Source organism: Octodon degus, unplaced genomic scaffold (assembly GCF_000260255.1).
Source record: "Octodon degus isolate 3935 unplaced genomic scaffold, OctDeg1.0 scaffold00075, whole genome shotgun sequence".
Classification (NCBI taxonomy): domain Eukaryota; kingdom Metazoa; phylum Chordata; class Mammalia; order Rodentia; family Octodontidae; genus Octodon; species Octodon degus.
The window spans coordinates 3,244,966-3,265,363 of NW_004524651.1; the positions used below are offsets into that span (position 1 = coordinate 3,244,966).

General features: G+C 41.8%; 1 protein-coding gene and 1 non-coding gene across 7 annotated transcripts in view; both read right to left on the reverse strand.

Moving 5' to 3' along the window:
* Positions 1-20,398, reverse strand: part of Greb1l (growth regulation by estrogen in breast cancer 1 like) — a 213,995-nt gene that overhangs the window by 141,452 nt on the left and 52,145 nt on the right. The gene's annotated exons all lie outside the window — the stretch shown is intronic.
* LOC111817963 lies at positions 18,767-18,892 on the reverse strand. The gene has a single exon (XR_002822051.1). It is a non-coding gene; the product is annotated as a small nucleolar RNA SNORA28 (small nucleolar RNA).

A 20,398-nucleotide genomic window follows, 5' to 3' on the forward strand; every position in this document is an offset into this window, starting at 1 on the left:
TTAAATTCCAACTTATTTGCATCTTTTAAACTTTAAGACTCATTTTGTGGCAGGGTACTAAGGATGGAATCCAGGGCCTCACTCACATTATGTGAATTCTGTACCACTGAGGTAAACGTCGAGCCCCCAAACTTCCTGATAAGATGAATTTAAAACTTACTCCAGATGTCTTAGCATTTACAAGGACCTGGATTCCGATTCCAGCACAAGACGGGGTGAGGTGGGGGTGACCCAGAAGGACTGGGCTGAGCTCGACCATGGACATGATCTTTCCTCTTCTTTATAATCTTTTTTGGTATTGGAAACTGAACTCAGGACCGTGGGCTTGCCAGGCAGGGGTATGTGCTGCTACGCTGTACCCCTGGCCCTGCCATCTTTCAACTGAATATCCTGGGTAAAAGTCTTTGTTGGGAAAAGCATACAGATGGAGCCCCTAAAGGAACTGAAGTATATGGGCTTGTGACAAAAGTTGGAAGAAAAAGTAAAAAGTAAAGAAATGCAGGCAAAGCCTAGGAAGAAGGAGCACAGAGAAGCAAGTACTCGTGGGTATGTAGAGATAATCAAGAGACAGGGGATGTGGAGTGAGTCACCTGGAAGCGGTAGCAACTAAGGACAGAACACAGCTAGCTTCCCATTTGGTCCAGCACCGATACTTTTGACCTGGATGTAACAAAACAGAAAATCTGGTTGGAATTACTACTGACTTTTGCTGCTGAGACCAATGTGACCAGATACTCCTTCTTTATTTATTTATATTTTTGGAGATAGAGTCTTGCTATATAGTTCAGTCTAGTTTTAAACTCACTATGTAGCCCAAACAGGTCTTCAATTCACAGTGATCGTCCTGCCTCAGCCTCCCTAGTGCTGGGATTGCAGGAGTGTGCCATCACACCCAGCGATAATTTTTAAATTCAGAGACAGGGGCTGGGGGTATAGCTCAGCAGCTGAGTGCTTCCCTGGCAAGCACAAGATCCCAAATTTTGAACCCCAGTTCCAAAAAATAAACAAAGAAGGAAAGAAATTCAGAGACATTTAGTGTTTCTCACGAAGTTTAGTTCAAGGGCTGCGTCAAAGTCACCTGAAGAGCAGTTTTGTGTGCATTCTTTCTCCCCTGTCCTAGAGATTTACCACAACGTAGACCTAAGAACAGACTTGAGAATTTGCAATTTGAGTATCCAGAAAGGTTGCCAGATTTAGCAAATGGGCAATGTTATTCTTGGGGAATGATTCTATGATCTGAGAGTTGAAAATCACTTTATTTGGATTTTTTTTTAAGATGAAGATCAAAAGTGTGTATGATTATATAACACAGTGCTTCTATGTAAGGATTAGCCCAAAAAATTAAAAAGAAAGGAGAAAAAAAGAAAAACAACCCAGGGCTGTGAAGACAGCTTGATGGTCTAAGTGCCTGCCTAGAAAGCACGAGGACTCAGGTTAGGTCCCAGGTACCACATGCCAGGCTAGACCTAGAAACCAGGAGTGGTGGCACACACCTGTAATCCTAGTGCTGGGGAGGCTGAGACAGGAGGATCACTATGAGTTTGAGCTATGTAGCAAGAGCCTGTACCAAAGGAAGGAAGGAAGGAAGGAAGGAAAAGAAAGAGAGAGAGAGAGAGAGAGAGAGAGAGAGAGAGAGACAGACAGACAGACAGACAGACAGACACTCTTGCCAGAGACTTGGGTACCTGACCCCCCACCCCCCACCCCATGACTTCTGACCAAACTTTTAGGAATACCGGATCTTGGTTTACAAAACAGGGTGCATGTTCCTAAAGAACACTAAACTATGTAAGGACAGCATCCACTCTATTGAATTATGCAGTAGGGGAGGTTGCAAGTGATACCTGACATCTCTATTCATGGAAAAGTTGAACAGGAAAAGCACAAGAGCACTGAGTACTAGTTGCTAACATATTTCTCTATAGAAGGGGTGTTAAAAGGGAGGGAGTTCTGGACACTGCTGCAGGGGCATAGAAGGATGGAGGTGAGGATACAAAGACATAGGAGGGGTATTCTAAGATGCATGCTGACCGCCAGAATTACCCTAGTACTAGCAATATCAGTGTACCCCCAGATCAAGGCACTGCTGCCTGTGACATCTTGCTCCAGGTTGCCAAAGTCAATGTGTGCCATTGATGGAAGTGAATTACTGTATAAACTGAAAAATTCATTACATTAAGTAGAGTGCACAAACAGAAATAAGGCTGTCACTCAAATATAAGAACCCAGCAGAATTTGTTTGCTTATTCAAAATTTCTCAGTGCATTATCATCAAAGGCCCTGTAGCTTGCTGGCAACAGACACGTGGGAGGCCGGGTTGGACATTATATGGTGTCCCCAGTGCCAAGGACTTTACTTTGCTTGCTCCTGTGTAAGGATGCAACTGGACTAGTGGTAAAGCAGCCGAGGTCTCAGCCCCACAAGCCACCTTACAGTCACACAGGCCACCTTACAGAAGGGAGACGCCTGATGTGTACCTCCCGCAGCAGCGAAGGGAGAGTGGAGCTTTCAGCAAAAGAGGAAGCTCTGTAACTGATGGCAAGAAGTTTATTTTTCTGTTCAGTTTGTTTATTCAAGTAAGAAGGGTGGAGAGAGAGTCCTGGCTTCCCATTCTGAACTGCTCAGAGAATGACTTTTCAGTTTTTCTTTACAAATGAACAACTTGGGACACTGCACTTCCAGGGGGACCTGGACAGGCCTGAAGTCACTGATGAGTGCATGTCCCCTGGGGCTGGTTTAACCTTTGAAACCAGCCAGTACAGAGGAGAGAAAGAGAGAAGGTCAGGGCAGCCTTGGTCCGCTGGCATTTGGACTGTTCAGAGGGAGAACAATTTATTAAGGAAATTATTTCAAGAAATGCAAAACACACTACAGAGACTGCAGTCAAGGTCTCCAGAAGATTCGTTTCAACATTCAATAGCCGAGAAACTCGCAGCCCTTAGGTTAGCTCATTTTCCCATTCAATCATTGTGCACACGGGGCAGGGTGATAGAGCTTCCACATTTAAAACAAAATTACCAAAGAAAAAACAGCTCTTATCCTTGACTCATTTCTCTTTTCACATTATTTTGGTCTGATAAACCCTTTGTTTCCAGAATGAAGACCTTGGTATAGGTCCAAATACACACATCATGTTTTGTTTTTTTTTTAAACAAACTGTTGAAATATTCCTTTCAATGATGAAGGTAAGATATGTTAGTAATGAGGAATCAACACCACACCCATCACTTATGGAAACTATACCAATTACTGGTATTTTCATTATAAAATGGGCCAGAGTCAACAATATTAAATGAACCTCGCTTATTTTACATTTATCCCTTTTGAAAGTGCGACACTGTCTTTCCCATAATAATCCCTTACCTTGCTTATTACAGGGAAAGTGAGAACACCATCACCAAGATTAATGGAGCATTAGTAAAGTATTTTAGGTACAAAAGACCCACTTTTGTGTGGAACCAGAAAAACTCAGCAAGGGTTTAGGAAGGAGAAAACCTGAAGTTCTCTTCCACTTAATTCATCTAGCCGGTGGGTGATAAATTGATTGTTCTTTTAATGGCAGGGTCAGAAAGACAAAGAGAAACATTTTCTGTAACTGGCTATATTTTTTATTAATTGGTAAACTATTTTGTTCAGATGTTCTGTGTCACTGAGATGAATCACCTTCAGTTTTAATTGTAGCCCTCTCAAAGGCCAACTCACTGTGCTGAAAGAGAGGATAAGAGGGCACAAGAGGCGTTTTTCCTCAGCAAGACAAAATGCAACAGAACTATCATTCCCCTTGCTGATCACAAAAGAGAAAAAGGACTGCATTAGCCCTGTGGACTGTTATTTCCCTGAAATTGCTTCTTAAAAGCTTTACGCCTTTCATTAAAACTATCTTTTTGGTTTATTACCTTCAAAAAACTAGAATTGGTAGTATATTAAGAGTAAAAATCCTGTTTACAATGGAAGAATGCTGAGTGTTTAACTATAAGTATCATGTCAACTATGAAGTCCAGTAAGATTCACAGCTGAAGGAGGTGGAATGTACTGACAGCAGCAAGCATTTAGGAGGCTGAAGCAAGAGGCTTGCTGATCCAGGAGTTTCAACAAAATAGACCCTCAAAAATAATCATTTGGTCACTTGGTCTTAGTTAATTAATACTCTCACAAAAAATACAAAAAATTATAAAACGCTATATTGACTAGTTAATTTAATGTTCATTTTAATGATTTTTCTCAGTGCAATCTCATAATGTTTATTTAAGACCAAGCTATAGTTACCGCGTCACACCAGCTGTGCTGGGGTCCCAGAGAAGTCAGGGAAGGTACCCACATATCTGGAGTGCTGCGAATCTGCTCGTGAAGCTCTGATGTGAAAATGTGCCCCCGGCAGTGCAGATCAGAGTCACTGACACAGTCCATCACACACAGCGTTATTACTGAGAGCGCGAAGCCAGTCATGGATGGGTACATGCGTGGTTCACAGTAAGATCTCCTTCCAGACTACTGAGCAAGCTCAGCTTCACAGCTTAGAAAATCAGCCCAGTACCCAGATATAAAAGCAAAAAAAAAAAAAAAGTTTTTACAGTGGAATAATTGCCAGCACAGGGTCCCTTTCAGTAATAAAGCAAAATAGCAGTTTACCAGCAATATGATACAAAGGTTCAAGGTAGAACTTACTCACGTGAAGGGAAGAGACCCCATTTCTACAAAAAATGACACTGGAAATTAAAATATGGCTGTTCAGATCACTTAGTCCACTTTTGCAGAAGCAAATAACCTTCTCCTAAGTACCTCAGTGGTCTCTACAGATGTCACTGTATTTCAGTGCAACAAAAGAGAGGCTATGTGTAATTATGACTGAGTTGCTGTACGTTATTTAAAAGGCAGGATATTAAGTAATATATTTTAACTAATCCTTTAAAAAGTTTTGAGACTTCAGGCATGTGGAAAAAATTATTTGAACCAACAATTACATTTTAGTCAATGTATTCTGTCTGTAACTTTTAAAATCAGGTTTTATTGATATAGTTTAGATATACATAATGGTCACAGTCATCATAGAGAATTTATAGTTGTACATGATATAACTTGCTTTTCGTCCACTCTCCCAGCTTTCCTTCAATCCCCTGTCTATAACTTTCAAGGGTTTTTCTGAATATGATTTATTACGCTTAGGAGTGTGTCTTTAATATTATCCCAATTATCAATAAGATTAACTCATATAATTAAGAATTCAATTTTTAAAAGGATATTTTTTCAGATTGTTATGTTGCCAAAAATTGTGCTTACTGATGTGATGTATGAGATTTTGGTTATGCTGAAGTATTTCTTAGAGTACTATATCATTCCTGGAACATAATAAATACTCACCTGTGCTCTGGTTATGTTATTTTAAGAGCTTATGTATAAACTTGAGTGTGAAGGACTCTAAAAGGACCTAAGTGAGGATAAGTCAGGGTCTTGTTTAAAACAAAAGCTCCTGATTCATTAATGATGCCTGCTATCACAATGTCATGGATGTAATCCAATGGTCTTGGAAGATTCTTGGAAGACAACACTGTAAGAAGATTTCAGATCTTTAACTCTCTTTCTTTGAAAATCTTCTGTCACAAGTCAGAAGGATAATGTCTCTTTTCACCCAATGAGAAAGCTGTTCTCACACGAGCATAATTAATCTTCTGACACCATGACAAAGAAATTCCTTAAAAGGATTTCTCCGATTTCCTCTCAAGACAGAAGATTGTCTTTATCCATCATCTGTTCTTCCTGATCCCTTCATTTTGAATATCCACGTCAGCAGAATTGTCCATCAGAGCAGACAGCAGGAGGGAAATGTCTGCATGATTGATAGGGCCTGGTGCTCCCCAGGCCTATTTAAGTGCAAGCATCTATTGTTGCAAACTTACTTTACAGCTGTTAAACAAATATAATAGTCACCAATTCAACCATTGTGCTGCTTAGTCTTGACTAAAACTAGCAAGTGAAATTTGCTAATGACAAGGCACTGATTTTGAAGCCAGATAAAAACTCTACAGATAAATTAACCTGACGTTTACTCAGAAAAAGGCAAAGTATCAAAGTTATGAACAGTCCACCGGGAAGTATCATATACTATACTGTATATCCATGGACACCCCCACTAAAAAACAAGAAAAGTCTAATAGTTTAATAGTATGGTAATTAAACAAACACATCTTAACTGTCACTCAATATTTCTTACCTACTTTGTGGCTGAGGCCAGGGAAAAGCTACATACACTGTGTTACCATCTAGGCACATTAATGGAGAACGAGCGATTGGCTCAATTTATCACCATCCAGGCATGTTAATGGAGAACAGGCGAGTGGCCCTTCCTTCCTTTTTTCCCTACTCACAGTAGTTTTCTCATGGAGGGATTGAGATGTGTCTGCATGCTCTTACACCCATCTCAAGAAAGCTGAAACCCATCTGAGATTCCTTGAGTCTGCTGCATCACTGGAGGCACTAATGAATCACAGCACTTCAGGGCAGTTTCAAGCAGAGGAGCAGAGCATACCAGGCCGAGCTCCAGGCCACAGAAAACGCAAGCTTGGCTCCACTTTCAAAGTAACCTACATGAAACAGAAACAGATCTAGAGATTTCACTAAGCTGTTAGGAGAGCACCCTGTATCAGCAGCAGAGGTCACAGCATACTCTGTGTTCTTTATAGATGCTGCCAAGAAAGGCCACTTGTGTCCAGACTCCAGGACACACTGACACCGCGCTTTCTGTTTGCACCACAGTGACCTTGACAACTCAGTTCTGGACGTGCCCTGTGCAAGTATTTGTTTATCTTCCCATCCACAAACCCTGAGGCAGCCTCTGCAGGCCGGGGCGCCCACTCATTGGTGCTCTCCTGGGCACGGTCAGGACTGACCGCCATGGCCTGTCTCACAGCAGGACTTTCCCCCACTGACCTGCCTCTTCAGCTAAGAGAAGCAGCTGAGAGCTGGCCCACTGCCAGAGCATGTGTATTCTCCAAAGCCTGGCTTGATTTCAGGTTTTCTTAAAACTGTGAGCAACTCAGGACTGCTTACCCCTTGGAAGACCTCAAATAGAAGATTTATATCTAGGATAAAGACATAGGAAAAGTCTTGTGGATGAAGAGATATGTAAGCAATTTAAAAGAAGCATGTACCTTAGAGTGTAAATATAAAGAAGCTGGAACTCAATAGAGAGCTGGTACAGAACGAAACACAGAAAGAAGGGGTGTGTGGGAGGGGTACATACACAGCCGGGACGGGTATCCCCTCTTCTGGGAAGATCAGAAATCTCTCAAGGACTCGGTTCACCGACAGCTCTACATTGCTGGTTACCAGTTCTTTTGTCTACCTACCAGAACTCTGAGGGTCGTTTTTGTGGCTGGGAGGGGCAGTAAGCAATCCTTACAGTGTACGTTTGCCCGTTTACATGGACTGGCATTTTGTCAAGGTGGAGGCAGTGTCTGGAGGTGTTGGGTTAAAACTTGAGCAACGAAGTGTAAGCACCGCCAATGGCCAGGAGTGTATGACCCAATAAAGAGACAGCCGAACCTTCCTGCGTACTTTGGGTGGGAAAACAATAGAGTCCTTGAAATTCAGCCCAAGTACAAAAGGAATATGTTGCCTATACGATCCTTGGAATTCAGTCCTTGATGGGAAACTGCAAGGGCTCATATACACACAAACATGCACACACAAAATAAGAGTAGAAGAAACATTCTTTAGCCCTTCAGAGATATCTTTGTTAGGGAAGCATTAATCTTAGTGTGGCTTCTTACAGTATTTTAAAACCAACTGTTCTTAGAGCACAAATTTTGGAATAAGACCTATGTTGACTGGATCCAAGCTCTCCAACCGAGGGTACATGTGGTCTACTTTCTCTTTGCCTCTGTTAACACATGTGTAAAACAGGAATAATAAAAACAGCACCTACTCTTCACAAGGTGGTTGGAAGAGTCACATATAAATTTGCAAACCACATGAGTATTTTCATTCTGTGTTGTCCCTTTTTTCTTATTCACAATTCTTTAAATGGCTCTAGTTCTCTATTTAGGTTGAAACACTCACGTGTGCATACGCATAACAACAACCACAGTTTTTGGCGCTGAGAAAAAAGCAAACCTAACAGATTGAGCCACACGCACCCCTCTTAACCACCAAGAGGAAAGAATGAGGAAACTGGGCAGAACCAACAAGGAGCAGGTCCAGGAGGCAGGAGGGCAGACAGCAAACGGTTTCTCAGCACTTGCTCTGAACTCAATCTGCCTCAGTACAGCTCAGCTTCACCGTGTGTCCAGGGTTGTCTTGGCACTGTCTGCAGGATGTGTATTCAGGAAGAACCAGGATATAGAAAGCACATGTGCTTGCTTTTATGTCACCTGATTTAATTTGATACTATAGGCCAAATAGTGGGACAGATGCTGAGGCCTCAAGCTTAAGACCATACTGTCCGGAAGAGGGGCCAAGTGACCCAACCATTTCATGTGGTGTGATCAGGGGTGTCAAGAAGCCTTGGGGTAAGGGTGGGTGTGGCAGTGCATCAGGACTTCAAAGCCAGAAGGAATTTGCATGGCCTAGAGAGCATGGGGTTGGAGACGTTCCACACAAAGGACTGAGTGGCAGAGAAGTCAAAGAAGTAGGTGCTTGAAAAGTGAGGCCAGGTTAAGAAGACACATAGAATTTTTTCTTTTACAAAGGGAGTCCCTGAAAATTGGGGTCAAAAGAGTGACATGACCAAAACTGTTTTTCTAAAACATATTCATAGGACTGAACAGGAGATCCTAGAGGGAAAACAGAAAACAGAACAGCTTGAAACTGTTTCCCATCAGCTCAGTAAAGATAGTTAAAGGCTCGGGCAAGCAGCACCGGGGAACAGGACTGCAATGGAGATGAGATGCCACTGATGGAGACTCTGGTGGGCTGGGCAGCGGAGTCACAGGGATGGGGATACGGGGTGGGGTTCAGGATGGTCGAGAGGTTCCCGGTTCGGACTCTCCAATAAACAGCAGGCCCTTAATTTGGATGGGGTAGGTAGCCAGCAAAGGCAGCACTGTCTCATGCCTCCAGGCATCTTGTTTAAGCTGTGTCACTAACACCTGGGACTCCCTAGGACAGAATTAAAGGACAGACTGAAACCTTAGGAAAGCAATATTCCTTAATTCGTTTTTAATAAGGTATTCTTTTCCTTTGACTTCTTTTCAAAAGGAATCCTGTAACACCCACTATCAATTCTAATTAATAGTCACCCCAGAAATTCAAAGTTTCATCGTTTACTTCCTAAACTGAATGGCTGTGGATTATGTGGCTAGATTGGTCTTTAAGAATGAGACAGCTAGCTGAAGGAGAAAAAAACAAGAGCAGACATCTGCCAAAAGGCCATATGTGCCAAATGGAAGATAAGAGTGGCTTGAGGAGGCGGAAGAAGGAACGACAAGCAGTTAATGCTTGTATCTTGCTGTAAGAGGAGTTCCTAAATTGCAAGACCTAGTTTAATAATGAATTTAAGACAGGGGTCCTTATCAGAGAGAACTTTTAGGAAAGAATAGTCTTAGTCTCATGCCACTGTTTTACATTTACCCATTTTTATCAGATTAAAAGATGATGCACATCATAAATTAACTAAAGTGTTATAGATGTAAACAAAACTAACATGACATTTTAATGGAAAGCAAATAGATTTATTCACCAAATTGTGTGACTGTCTAGCACGTTCACTCCTATACCAAGAACACAACCTGACTGCTGGGAATGGAGAAAGAAGTGTGGGTGAGGAGGAGCAGAGTAGCCAGCTTTCTCAGATCATGAACGTCTGGGGGAATACTGTGGACAGAAAAGACAGAAAGAGCTTGGCTGCCTGACACCATGACTCACACCTCAGGCCCACTTTGCCTCCCCTTGGACTTCCTAAAAGTGAAAGAAAAATAAATCTTATTTTATTGGAGCCACTATTTCTTAGTTCTTTATTACTGCCATACTTAATCCTAACAAAACCCATTTTGACATTTTCCTGTGTCATTTCATTTTTGTGTATGTGCATGTAATTTTTCTCATAAAAGTAGGGATACTGTACTTTTGTATATACTGTTATATCTGTTCTCTTTTCTTTGATCAACTTAAATACTTTCATATGCTAAACAAGAATCTATGACATAATCTTTCAAGATTGTCTTTGACTGGACTGTCACTCATATGGCAACTAGTTCATGACTTGGGGACATTTAGTCAGTCGTTCTATTTATCAGTGGACTTCTCTAACTTATAAATTTACCAGATGACATTGGAACTAAAAATTATTCCACTGTACCTCCAAAACAGTATGATAACTGTAATACGTAAATAAAATAATATTTTCTGCTATATGGTGTGAAGGGACATGGCCATTACTTCATTTAAACTGTTTTCTATTGAATCTGGTCATAGAAAAGAAATATAAGAAGGAATCTAGCAAGCATTTGGTTTTTTTGTGCACCAAAGGTAGAGAAAAACAGTAGATAACACTGTTACCTGATATGAACTTTTTTTTTGTGGTACCAGGGAATGAACACAGGACCTTGCACTTGCTAGGCAAGCACTTATGCCACTGAGATATCTACCCAGCCCTCTATATGAACCTATAACTAACATCTTATGTAAGAGCTTCAGGCTAGAAGACTCAATCCCACGAAAAACCACTCTCTTTATACACTCTATGACCACTTTCTTAGCCTAACTGGGTCAAAAAAGGTAAGACTTAGGCAGTATTTCTCTACTAAAAAAGACATTGGCATTACTAAGGAGTTCAAAGACTACAATCTTCACTGGGGAAATCAGTGTGGAGAATTCTCAAAACACTAGGACTAGCAGTCCCATTTGACCCAGCTATTCCCCTTCTTGATTATCTTTCTGAAAGAATGAAAAAGCATCAGACCACAGCGATATATGCACACCCATGTTTGTACCAGTACAGTTTGTAATAGCTAACTCTTGGAAACAACCCAAATGCCCATCAACTGAGAAATGGGTAAAGAAGATGTGGTTTTGTTATATCCTGGAGTAGAACTCTACCATAAAGAAGGATAAGCAAGAGACATTTTAGCTAAATGGATGGACCTTGAGACCATGCTCTTAAGTGAAATAAATCAGACACACATGTAGATACTAGATTGTTTCTCTCATGTGAGAAACTGAAAGTGTAAACAAGGACCAAAATGGATAGTAGGAATTGTGAAATAGGAAGAAAATGTTCAAATAGGGAGTTGAGGAGGGGGAGAGGGAAGGAAAGAAGGAAAAGTCAAAAACATGAGAAAAGAAAGCAAAAACGGAAAAAAAGCTTTTGTAAATGGGGAGGGGTTGAAGGAAGAGAATCAAGTTATATCACAGACAGGTACAAATCTCTATGATGAACGTCATTATGTATATCTAAAAATGTACCAATAAATCCTGGTTAATAAAACTATAATATTGTATCTAAACTTGGCATGAAGTCAATACAATTTCTTTAATGCATTTAGTACCGGGTCTACAGGGTCTCACTACATAGATCAGACTCGTAGTGATCCTCCTGTTTTCAGCCTCCCAAGCGCTGGGATTACAGGCACACGCCACCACGCCCAGTCTCAATCACCATCTCAGCCCACCCTGTGGGCAGGGCTGGCACAGCACACAGGGATCGAACCCCGGTCCCTGAGCTCTGCCTAAGCAGGCACTTTAGTCCGCTGAGCTATCTGGCTGGCCCTGATACACAATTTCTACCTGTGTGCTGAACTAATCAACCTTTTTCATTACTTTCATACTTCAGAGGTTTTGCCCTGGAAGATGCTGCTCTCCCCAAAAGCTTTTAACCAAAAGCAGATGTTGGATATATAGTATCTTTCAAACATCTATGGAGACAATCATATGCTTTTTCCACTAATGTAGAAAATTACTTCAACAATTTTAGGATTCCTAGAATGAGTTCTACTTGGTAATGGCATATCATCTTTTAAGGATACTTTTGAGTTCTCTGAAACTACTTTATGTAGTATTTTGTTGCGGTTTCCTACCAATGTTATTGTAGCATTGTAAAAATAATGTACAAAAAAATTGTACTCTTTCAAGCACTTTAAATAGAACAGAAAGTTTTCTTAGTTTTATTTCTTTAATATAATTGTGTCCTGAAAACATATGGGACTGATGCTCTTTTGAGGAGTCCCTCTTCAGCAATTTTCTCTAATACAGTTGGTGAATCTTGTCTTCTGAGACCACTTCTGATCACTGTATTATCCTATAAGTTATTTATGCCATTCAAATTAAACATTTTTGTATAGTTGACTAATGTTGTACTTTAGGATCCTTTTAAACAGCTTTTTTTTTTTTTAATGTATTTGGTTGTTACAGGGTCTCACTACACAGCTTGGACTTGTGGTGATCCTCCTGTTTTCAGCCTCCCCAGCACTGGGATTACAGGGGTGTACCACCATGCTAGCCCAGACTCTGTGGCCTCAGCATGCATTGGGGGGCGGGCTAGCAAGGCATGTGGTGCCAAGGATCAAACTGTGGTCCCTGTGCTTGCCTAAGCTTGAGCTATCTTGCTGGCCCAAATCTTTTCTTTTTGGTGGCGGTGGTGGTGGTGGTGGGGTGGTACTGGGGATTGAATTCAGGTCCTTGCGCTTGCCAGACATGTGCTTATGCCACTGAGCTACCTTCCGAGCCCTAACCAGCTCTTTTGGTTTGGTTATTTTTTCATCAACATTTTTCACTTTGTGATGTATGCTTTCTTCTTTTTGTATAAAATTACCTAAGTTCATCATTCCCCTTGTGCCCTCCAAACAGATCAAGCTCCCAGATTACTTTATTAGTGCTGCATTTTTTTGCTTTCTAATTTACTTATTTTTGCTTTTACCTTTATTAGTTATCTGTTATGCTCCTTGGATTCTATCTGCTGTGATTACTCTTTCAGCTAGTTGCACCAATTATTTAGTTTCATTCTGTTTACATATATATATATATTTTTTTTTTCATTCATTCATTCATTCATTCATTCATTGATTCAGTTTATTTGCAGTACTGGGGAATCACACCTGAAGACACTCTGCTCAGCTAGTGAGCTACACCAACCCACCCCCCTTTTTTTTTTTAGATTATCTTTTTATTTATTTTTAATGTATTTAGTACAGGGTGTACAGGGTCTTACTACACAGCTCGGACTTGTAGTGATCCTCCTGTTTTCAGCCTCCCAAGCACTGGCATAAGAGGCATGCACCACCATGCCCAGTCTCAATCATCAGCTCAGTGTGCCCTGGGGAAGGGGCCGGCAGGGCATGCTGGGGATCAAACCCCATACCTGAGTCTGCTTATTTTTTATTTTTATTTTTATTTTTATTATTTTTTATTTTTAAAACAAAGGCTTACCTCAGACTTGTAATTCTCTTGCCTTAGCCTCCCAAGTAGTTGGGATTACAAGCATGAACCACCGGGCCCAGCAATATATCTCTTTTAGGGCCGGGAAGATGGCTCAGTGGAATAAGCGCTTTCTTGGCAAGTGCAAGGGTCTGAGTTCAATCCCTGGTTCCAAGAAAAAAAAAGTGATTGCTACCTATTGGGGCCGGGGAGATGGCTCAGTGGAATAAGTGCTTCCCTGGCAAGCACAAGGGCCTGAGTTTAATTCCCGGTTCTGAAAAAAAAAAAAAAAGAGAGAGAGAGAGAGAGAGAGATTGTATTAATATATCTCTTTTAGATAATAACTCTGCTTAAATGTGGCTTTCTCTGCGGCCTCAGCATGCCTTGGGTAGCAGGCTGACAAGGCATGTGGTGCCGGGGATCAAACTGTGGTCCCTGTGCTTGCCTAAGCTTGCCTAAGCAGGAGCTTTAGTTCACTGAGCTATCTCACTGGCCCAAATCTTTTCTTTTAGGTGGTGGGGGTGGTACTAGGGATTGAATTCAGGACCTTGCGCTTGCCAGGCAGGTGCTTATGCCACTGAGCTATCTCCCCACCCTAATCAGCTCTTTCTGTTTGGTTATTCTTTTATCAACATTTTTCACTTTGTGATGTATGCTTTCTTCTTTTTTGTATAAAATTTAAGGCAGTATTGTATAGTGGTTACAAACCCAACCACTGGAGCTAGACTACCTGGATACAAATCCTATTTATTTCATTTATTAGTTGTGAGATTAGAAGTCAATATGTCTTGCTGTTGCCCCACTTTCTTATCTATAAAACATGAATAATAAGTTCTTTTGGCAAATAGTTATCACAAGGATTAAATAAATTGATACCAAGAACAATGGCTGACACACAGGAAGAGCTTAAGAATATTTTTTGAATGAATTACATGATTGAAATGTTTAATCTCAATTTTTTTTTTATTTTTTATGTGTTTAGTACAGGGTCTATAGAGTCTCACTATACAGATCAGACTCATAGTTTTCCTCTAGTTTTCAGCCTCCCAAGAGCTGGGATTACAGGGGCACACCACCACACTCAGTCTCAATCATCATTTTTAACTGCCCAATTTTATCTCTTCCATGTTAGCTGTTGTTTTTCATTTCTTTTAACTCAAAAAGAAAACAAAACCTTTCAACACATCTCATTTCAGAGATATATAGCTTTGTTGAATTTGTGTTTTTCATGAAAGATTAAATGTTTTATAATACAAAAAATTATATTAATGCTTATTAATTTTATAAAATTTTAAATTGCATATTTTTTATCCTTTATTCATCTTCTTTAGGGAAAGCAGTTACATAAATACTAGACTTTTTTTTTCTCTTCTCTTTTTAAAATTCTGGGGATTGAACCCAGGATCTTGCACATGCTAGGCAAGTACTCTACAACTAAGCTACACAATTCTTATTTTGAGATAAGATCTCACTAAATTTGACAAAACTTTTCATCCTCCTGCCCCAGTTTTCCTAGTAGCACCTATCTCTCTCTCTCTCTCTCTCTCTCTCTCTCTCTCTCTCTCTCTCTCTCTCTCTCTCTCTCTCTCTCGTATTGGGTACAGGGTCTCACTGTGCAGCTCAAACTGGTAATGATCCTCCTGTCTCAGCCTCCCCAGTGCTGGGATTATAGGTGTGCGCCACCACACCCAGTCTCGGTGGTCTGCTCAGCATGCCTCGGGTGGGGCTGGTGCTGTATGTGGTGCCAGGGATTGAATCTGGGTCCTTGCACTTGTCTAGGCAGGTGCTGAGACCGCTGAGCTATCTCTGCAGCCCCATTATTTTCTCTTTAATTCTTTTTAAATTCTTCCTTGCCCTTCCATTTTGCATTTTCTTTTTTATTTTCTTCCCTGTCCCTTCCTGTGGTTTCAGAATGTCTCTTTTTTTTGTGTGTGCTGTTTCCAGAACATCTCTGTTGCTAAATAATCTTTGTTGCTTTGTTGCTAAAATAGTTTTGTCTCCTCTGCTTCTTCTTGAGCTTTACTGCATTTTACTCTGCTGTTGACTTCCCATATATTCCCAGAGCTCTCTGCTTTAAGTTCTTGGTTTTTTTAGCAGTGATTACGGCATCACACACACACACACACACACACACACACACACACACAGATACTTGTGGTAGTGGGGCTTGCCCCGAGGCCTGATGCATGCTACGTAACACTCCACCACCAAACAACCTCCCCATCGCCATCCCCTTTTGAAAAAGGGTCTTACTAATGGATATTTTTAATATATGGGTCATTTGGTGATAATTTCTATATGCTGTCCTGAGGCCACAGGTTTGTTTTTTCCTTGTGAATGTATGTTCAAACCACTTGTGGTTGTAATTAAAATCTAGTAGTGCTTTCTTTGTGTAATTCCTTCCAGTTTTGTTTTTTGATATTTATTCATTCTGGAGTGAAGTGAGTTCTTCTAGGACTAGAAGTTTACAGTGGACTTACATGGGAAAGGAACAAAGACTACATTTTGGTTTTTTTTTTTTTTTTTTTTTTGGTACCAGGAATGAACTCAGGGCCTGGTGCTTGCTGGGCAGGCGCTGTGCCACTGAGCTACATTCCCAGCCCAAAAATGATATTTTGAGTTAGCAGGAATTCTTTATTTTGACAGAAAATATATGTGAGAGAGATTTTTTTGCTCTAATTTCTCAACCCAAAGAGAGCAGTAGGGAAGGTCTACTCCACTGTTTGAGTCTCTTCCCTCTAGCTAGCCTAAATCAGACTGCTCCCTACAAATGCTGCTTCCTAGGGATTTCTTATCCAGTCCCAACTAGTTTTTTCTTCTTTAGGCCAAACTAGCTCTGGGCACACTCTTGGATCAGTCTGCACGCCCATCCTCACGGCCCCAGCGAAGGATTGCTGGTTTGCCCCCGAGGATGTTCCGCGTCCTCTGCTAACTGTCCTGCCAGCTTTGTCTCAGATCTGCAGCGCGCAAAGCATCCTAGGCATCTACCCTGTCTGGTTTCACCTTCCTGTATTTGGCAGCAACTCCTCACACATTATGGGGTTTCAGATGTCTTCTAGATTGGTCAGAGTTGGAGTTTCCTATCTGCTTCTCCTTTTTCTAGTGAGTTATCCACAGAACTGGCAATCTCAGAATGCTTCTCTTTTTCCTAATTGCCATTGGGGTACCTCTATGAGATGAGAGAAAAACACAGGCTTTTCTCTATAGCTAAAACTGGAATGTCTAGCCGATTAATTACTCTAACTCTAAAACTCTCTAAAATAACTCAGCTTTTACTTACTAATTCTGAAGATATAAAGGGTAACATAATTTATCAGCATACCTTAAATGTAGCTATACATTTAATCGAAGAGGCTATGTAATCGAGGCCTCTTCATTTAGAGTGACTGAGACCCACAATTGGTGGCTTAGTTGGAAAGAAAGAAGTTAAAGTGGGTATGCAGAATTGTGTCTTGCGGGGATAGAGATACCTGCCAGGCAAGCACAAGGTCCTGAGTTCAATCCTCAGGAGGGAGAGAGGGAGAGAGGGAGAGAGGGAGAGAGGGAGAGAGAGAGAGAGAGAGAGAGATCCTAGAATTGGGTTTTGTCAGCTTGGCTAAGCTAGGAAATAGATATCTGGGAATCCCTTTCCCCATATGGTTCTGGCTTACAGGTCGCAGGAGGGGAAGATGATGCAAGGTTTGGAAGGTACAGGTGAAGACACAGCGTTACCCTGGAATGTGGCTACAGTCCAAAACCACTGTGCCTGACACGGGGGCGGGAGGACATGAAGTCCTCCTCTGCCCCCGGCTCTCCTCTGTTCAGGGTAGGCTTTCTTCCTGATTGCAGGCCCACAGCCAGATGCTGACTACACAGCCTCTCCAGGAGGCGCAAGGGTGGCAGCTCCCTGCCGCGCTCCCGCAGGCTCCCACGCCTCTGTGGCCCGCTCACACCCACGTCTCAGGACAGCGGCTGACAGACGCGGTGTTCCTCACCTCCCCTTAAGACCTTCATTTTGCCAGTTCTTTTCATTCTCTTAGGTATTACCTAACCGGGCAGGGGGATTGTAAAAACATTTACTAGAAAAAGAAGAGATCTATTTCAATAAGCTTATATCTACCTGCTAAGAAATGGTAATAACAAGGCAATTTTTTACAGTGGTAATAACAAGTCCAGGAACAACAGTGGCAGTATGACTTTGTATGTATAGAGTTACCTAAAACAACTGCTGGAACTCTTATCACTGTTTTTCACAATGGCCCAGTATACGGAGGTGTTACCACTAGGTAACGTTGTTTTTCCTACGTTCCTAGCACGTGCAGACAGCCCCAAGAACACATGGATATGGCAGGAATAACCAGCATGGTCTCTTCAGCCACTTTGAGATGAGTCAGCCCCATTTGGCAGAGACAAAAAGATCAGGGAGACAAATTTCAGCTGTAATCGGAAGAGTATTATACTATAATATTGCACTTTTTCTGGTTCTCTATAATTTGAGCCTGATCTCTCTCTTCCACCACTTAGACAAAGGCTGGAACCTAAGGAAATTGCGGATGCCCTACTTTGCTGATGCCTTCAATAATGCAAGGTGGAACATTGGTTTCTTGCTTGTCACAAATCCATGCTTCCCTGGCGTACTGCAGTAATAGACCACAGCCAGCAATTTACTCCACAGCACGTACTTTACCTCGCTTCCAAGTGCATTCTGAAGAAGCATGGATTTTGTGTACCCTTATACTCACTTAAAATATGTGTCTGAGATCATAAGAAGTACAGTCAGTTTCTGGGACATTCTGGCTATGTCTTCCTGTTTGAGTTATTTAGATATATACATACAAACATCTATTCGGGTGGAACTCTTACCAGACCTAGAAGAATCGAATTGCGACTGAAGTCTCCCCCATCACTGACACCCCCACATGAGTTCTACTTTTTGACCTTACTTATGTTTTGATTGAACACCACTCTTGGGTTGATCAGCCTCTGTGATATGTATTAACTTTCCCATTAATTGCTGATAAAAGTCAGAGAGCTTCTATTTCTTTGCTCATTCAAGTCATTAAATGGTGGGGAGGGGGTGGGCCTGGAGGGACACAAAAGTAGTCTGGTGGAGAGGCTGAGGCAGGAGGATTCTAAATTGTTCAAGGGCAGCCTGGGTGACTTTATGAGACCTTGTTAAAAAACAAAACAAACGAATAAACAAAAGACAGAGCTAGGGACATGGCAGGAATAATGAATGTGGCTCAGTGGTTAGGTACTTGCCCACGAGGCCCTGGGATCCATCCCCAAATTTGCCCTAATTTTAGCACTGAGGGGCAACTAAATGCACTCAATATATTGTCACATTTCCCTCTGGCTTTGCCATTCTCCTTCCAGCTCCTTTTGTATGTGTTTCTCCTCACATAATTAAGAGCAGTTTTCATAGTTACTTTCTTTTTTCTTCACTGTTTAAGTCTATATGACAGCCTATCTCACAGCAGGGAGAGTGCTGGAATAGGTTAGACTTCCTTGCTGGAGCAAGCTCACATTGTGCCTGACTGCTTTGATAATCTGTCACAGAGTGTGGCTTACAATCATATTTACTTCTAACCCTCACTCACACAGTCATACTGAAAAGAGTCTCCTGTTACCAATTCTTACAGGTGGTCCTGCCCTTCAGCCCAACAGCTCCCTCAGGCCCTGCGCTTCACGGTGCCTCTGTTCTACCCATACTCTGGCTACAGAGATGAGGGGTCCACACTTCCACAGGAGTCTAAAGATCTCAGGTTCTGAAAAATAGCATGCACAAAGGCCCCCGCCGAGACCCCTTCCTCCAGACCTGCCCCTCGAGGGCACACTGCAGAGTACTGCGTGCTCCCAGGGCCAAGATGAGCAGCAGGTGCCCGTGGACCTCGGATGTGTCAGCAAGTCCCCACACGCATGCGTGCTACAAGCTGGAACACAGCTGAGAAGAGTGGGGCCTGCCTCTCCCCAAGCACCACCTTCCAGTTTGACATTCCAGAGAGTCTGAGCAGTCTAAATGTAAACCTGGCCTCTCAGATCAAGAAGAAGGTGTACTTATCCAACTAGAAGGATGAGACATACTTTAACTCTAGCTTGATTTATGACTTTTTTAGTATTCAGACATATGTCCTTTTGTTCTGGGGCCCCCAAAATGTTGGGGGGGCTGGCAAAGGAAATATATCTTTATGTAACAGACATGGTTATTCTTTTACTGTTGAATACCTGACTAGTTCTTACATTACTGACTAAAATGATGTAATATTTTCCTTCACTGCTTGTTCACTCTTTCTTTGTTTTTTTTTGAGACAGGGTCTCATTATATAGTTCAGGGTTATCTTGAACTCACTATGTAGTCCATGTTGGTCTCAAACTTGTGGCCTTCCAAGTATGATCCTCCTGCCTCAGCCTCCCAACTGCTGCAATTACAGGCATGTGCCACCATGCCTGGTGTCTGCTGACAAACTCCAAGAAGAAAATACTGGGTGAAAGAGTATAAACTCTTAATAACCAACATGCTTAACTAATGATTGGATTAACAGGTGATTTTCCTGAAATGCAATTTCTTCGTTTCTAGCCTCTAACAACATGCCAAAGCCATTTACCTATATTAATTAGTTACAAAAGTCAAGGCTATTTAAAGCCTTTTTGTTTGAATATAGGAATCTGACTCACAAAGTATCCTCTGATATGAAATCCATTAATTTTCAACCCTTAAAATTGGGGGGGGGTGGTCTCATGTTGGGCAGATAGGTTGGCAGTTTCAGCGCCTGCCTTGAAAGTGCAAGGACCCAAGTTCAATCCCCAGTACCACATGCCGGCCATGGGCTAGGCATGGTGGCTCATGCCTGTAATCCCAGCACTTGGGAGGCTGAGACAGGAGGATCACTTTGAGTCTGAGCTCACGTGAGACCCTGTGCCAAATAAATAAATAAAAAGATTTAAAATTGGAGGTCTCAACCTTTAAAACTGTTGATTTCCTGCCACACTCGTCCAAGGACTATTGGTGAAAATAAAGTTGTTTGGGCACAACCCCACTGACGCATGTCCGTGTTCCCCAGAGCTGCTTTCACAC